Source organism: Myotis davidii, unplaced genomic scaffold, assembly GCF_000327345.1.
Source record: "Myotis davidii unplaced genomic scaffold, ASM32734v1 scaffold128, whole genome shotgun sequence".
Classification (NCBI taxonomy): domain Eukaryota; kingdom Metazoa; phylum Chordata; class Mammalia; order Chiroptera; family Vespertilionidae; genus Myotis; species Myotis davidii.
This window is the reverse complement of record NW_006299719.1, coordinates 2,597,153-2,601,999: the sequence shown is the minus strand read 5'-3', so window position 1 is coordinate 2,601,999 and position 4,847 is coordinate 2,597,153. Positions and strand designations below refer to the sequence as shown.

General features: G+C 35.7%; 1 long non-coding RNA gene across 1 annotated transcript in view; it reads left to right on the top strand.

Moving 5' to 3' along the window:
• Positions 1–1,702: 1,702 nt before the first annotated feature.
• Positions 1,703–4,847, top strand: part of LOC107185005 — a 23,845-nt gene continuing 20,700 nt past the window's right edge. Inside the window, exon 1 of the long non-coding RNA XR_001515915.1 lies at positions 1,703–1,713. This is a non-coding gene — a long non-coding RNA (uncharacterized LOC107185005). The remainder of the gene's footprint in view (positions 1,714–4,847) is intronic.

The following is a 4,847-nucleotide window of genomic DNA, read 5'->3' as shown; positions in this document are numbered from 1 at the left end:
ATAAGCTAACAAAAATCAAACCTCTAAGTAGTGACATTTAACAACCGGGGTGGTCCGATATGGCGATTTTTGTAGATCTGTGGATAATGTAAGGTTACTCGTTATTAGTTACTGATTTTTCTTTTAAAGCTGAAGATATATTCTTTTTATTTTTGATGTAAGGGAACTAATAAACTCTTTACTTTAGTTTAAGATGATGTAAACAGAGCCATGAAAACTGTTCAGCTGGTGTGACTAAGCGGTTGAGCGTCAACCCAGGAACTAAGAGGTTGCTAGTTTGATTCCTGGTCAGGGTACATGTCCAGGTTTCAGGCTCAATCCCCAGTGGGGGCCATGCAGTAGGCAGCCAATAGATGTCTTCCTCTCTCTATCTCTCTATCCTCCCCCTTCTCTCTCTAAAAATATATGTATATGTATATGTATATGTATATGTATATGTATATGTATATGTATATGTATATGTTTTAGAAAACAAACAAACATGAACGCTTAAGTGAATCTAAGATGTTAATAGTCTTCTTGGAAAAGAGAGTCTGTGCTTATAAAGCACAACAATGCTAACTGCTTTCTTACTAATTATTTTTCTCACCTTTAAACTAATAGCCAATGTGTCCAAACATAGAGAAGAGAATATAATTCCTGGGAGAGAGGTCAAACTCCAATATTATGTAGAAATGATACAGGAATTTTATTATGTCTACAAAACAAACAGAAAATTCATCTACTGCCTAATATTATTCTTGCCAAATTGTGTGGAACGCATTTTCTGTAACAGTAGGTAGGCTGTGTACTTTTTATTCTCACTAATGAACAGTATTTAAATTGCTGAAATACCTCCCATCATTTTTTCTATTTCCTTCTAACCTAATTTTTCTCTCTTATTCTAATTAGAACATGTATTGTTTGATCGAGTCTCTATTTTACCACTTGGCTCACCTTTGCCTTTGAGCTTCTTAGAAGGAGAAAACACTATAATTTTTTTTAACAGATGCTTCATTATGAGAGGTGAGTAGCTGAGTTACACTGCCATCCCACCTTTCCCCCATGTCTGGCAGTTGTTGTGGGCTGTTAAACAGCTTTAATAGAAGATGAGACCAGCCTCTTGCTCTGAGGGCATGAAAACTTTTTTTTATTGGTCTCTCTCTCTCCATGGTTCATTAAATACAATGTAGAGTCATTTTACTGCAGTGAGTGGACCCTTAGAAAGACCTGACAGTTAAATGAAAGTTGCCAGTCTTCCTTCTGTTCTAGCTAGATTGGATAATAAAAGGGCAGAACCTAGAAGTGAGGAGCAGAACTGAGATCAGTGTACCAAACAAATAAATGAAATGTGATGAGTTCTGGAAAAATGCAACAGAAGAAGGCGCGGGCATTTAAGTGTCTAATAGAGGCCAGTGGTAATGAATCTATAATGAATGGCTTTAAGAATTGCAACTATGCTTTGCATAATAGGTAAGTGGAAAGCTTGTGGCCTAAATTTTACGAAGAGAAATTCTAATAAATTGCAATGGAAAATAGAATTTGGGTATAGAAACTATTAAAAATTATGGTTCATTCCACATAGAGATTGTTGATATCTATTCATATTCAGAAGGAGAAGCAATGCTATAATTCAGTCCCAGTCCGAGTCTGAAGGCATGAGAAGACCAATGCTCCAGCTCTAAGATTGTTGGACAGAAAGAGCAAATTAAACCTTACCAGACATTCCCTTCTGTTCAGACCTCCAATTGACTAGATGAGTCCCATCCACATCGGGGAGGACAACCTGATTTACTCAGTCTACTGATACAAAGTGAATCTCATACAGATACACCTTCAGAGACATACCCACGGTAATGTTTAACCAAATACCAAGGCAGCTAGCTGGTGGCCCAGTCAAGTTGACACATATAATGAACCATCATAGCTGGTATTAGGAAAATGTTTCTTCCTTCTTCCCTATTCCCTCACCACTTTCAATCATTAATATTCAAATAAAAAAGGCTTCTTTATCCAACTAGTCTAACTATGACTCCTCTACAACAGTTATAAATATCTGGAGAGGATTTTAACAGGAAAAGAACAGCCTACTGAAGCGTAAGTTTCCACACACTGTTTTTATTCTGCTTTCTGATTCCTATCTTTAACACGGTGCCTAGAATTATTTCTAGCATATGATTGGTTTTGGAAAATATACATTGACTAAGTTAATTAATTAATAAATAGCACCTGGCATTGTTAAATAGTATCCTGTTGGATAAATGGTCTCAGCTACTACTTTGGCTTTTTACTCAACTCTCATAAACTTCCTGTTTGATGTATATGCCCAAGTGACTTTGATTTCTAAATACATTTTGGAGCAGTGGTTTTAAATATTTAATGTACTAGTACATATGAGTCACATCTATTAAAGTGCAGATTCATTTGATAAATAGAAGGGGGGTGGTATTCTGCATTTATAGCAAGCTTCCAGGTAAGGTCAACAAAGGTGAGAAGACCACAAAGGTGTCAATAGCAAGGATCTTCAAGATTCTCTGAAAGAAGAAAAGGAACAGAACATTGTTTATAAAAATAGTCATTATAACATTTAGCTTGTCTCAGATATGGGGAAATTAAGATTCTTCACAGAGCAAAATGCATTCATGGACTCATTCAACAATTATTTCTTAAATTTCTAGTATATGGCAGGTATTGTGCTAAGTGGTCAGCAAACTCATTAGTCAGCAGAGCCAAATATCAACAGTACAACGATTGAAATTTCTTTTGAGAGCCAAATTTTTTAAACTTAAACTGTATAGGTAGGTACATTGTTATTAACTTAATTAGGGTACTCCTAAGAGCCGCATGTGGCTCGTGAGCCGCAGTTTGCTGACCACTGTCAGCTAAGCCCAAGACAAAGCTAATAAAGCCACAATTCCTGCTTTCAAAGTGAATATAGAGATGTGCGATGGGGCTGGGGTGGGAGCGACACACACACACTCACACACACGCACACTCACACACAAACACACTCACACACACACTCACACGCACACTCACACACAAACTCACACTCACACACTCACACACACACACTCACACACGCACACTCACACACAAACTCACACTCACACACACACACACACTCACACACACGCACACACACACACGCACACTCACAATTAAATAGTTCTTTTAAAGGGTTACCCATCAACACAGGATGTTATGGAAGTTCAAAATTGGGATAATTATTTGAAACTTAGTACGTTCCTAGTGATATGGTGCCTAACTTATGTTTTAAAGGAAGAGTAGTGATGATTTCAAGAATGCATTCTAGATAAAGATAGGACCTTAGTAAATAAATGGAAATGACAGGGAGAGGACAGATTTAAGGAAAGGCTGTAGATGGAAGTTTCTAGGTTCACATCTCATGTCTCCTATTTTCATTTTTGTAATGAAAGATTTGATCAACTGCTAAGTAAGGGTAGAGGTGACGTGATGGCATAGGGATTTGAGAAGAGTGTAGAAAATAGATTGATAAAGGAGACAGATCATGCCAAAGTCCCAGCTGAAGTTTAAAGCATAAAGTTGTTTTGTCACTAAGATGTATGGTTGCATGTGTTTTTTTGTTTTTTTCCTGCTTCTTGGCTTTCAGAGAAGAAAGCATGTTTAGGTCATTGGATTGATCTTAGCTTAAGATTTGACCAGAAGGATATAATAGGAGAATAAAAGTGCAAAAAGTACATGATTTTTTCTATAAAGGGCATATCTGGAACCAGGGTAGAAGATTGAGTAAAATTAAAGGAATCAATGGATGATAGGGTGGAAGAAGACAGAAAAATATGTGTAAAGTGACTGACATATCTGACTGGTAGATTACAGTTACAGCAAGAGAAGTTTGACATTGAGATTTGAGAATTTGTATAATTTAGAGATGCTGAAAAGGATAATTCAACTGGAATTGAATCCCACTGTATTTGTTCCTAATATGTGTAACTATGAACTAATAAACTCCACTCTCTTACAAATAAAGGTCTAACTGGTGGATAGAGTGGAACAAGGGGGGGTTAGTTTTGAACATGGCTTTTTTTTAGTAAATATTTTGAATGTCATTAATTATTCTTCTGTCATGATTTTTTTTCTTGAAATAAACAATACCCGTGTAAGTGACAAAAACATTTAGTGACTTATAACCTCACTATTACAAGAATTGTTGTGGCATGCACCTTAAGATATTTTGCTTGGCAAGTATGTTATATTTCTGCTGCAGTTCTACTTTTTTTTTTTTCATTTCTAGAATTTACACTAGCAGCAGACTTTTGAATTTTTCCTAGGGAAGGTATTGGATTCTTCAACACAGTAGTCTGGAATCATAGCTCAAGGAATCAGAACTAGAGTCCAAGATGGAACATATTTGTCATTTTAAAGATGGTAAAAATGAAGGTCGAGAGGCTTGTCAAAGTTCATATGACAAAGTTAACAGCACTGTTAGGACCTTTATATTTTTGCCTTTGGTGAACATGTTTTCTGAACCTCATATCAGGTGATTAGTGCATTTTTATAAGCAACTAGTGGCCCGGTGCACAGATTCATGAACACTGAAAGGAAATTAATTAGAATATTTTAATATCACTATTCATCCTTTCTTTACAATGGCAGTGTCAGGCATGATATAAAAACAACAAAAACATGATATAAAAACAACAAAAACATGATATAAAAACAACAAAAACATGATATAAAAACAACATTGATAAAAACAATGACTGATAAATTGATGAAACTTATTTTAATATCTCCCTGTATACCACATATAGAGTAAAAAAACACTTTCAGAGTGCTTGACTAATTTCCTTGTGATGAAGTATTTACAACTTTAACTTTAATGT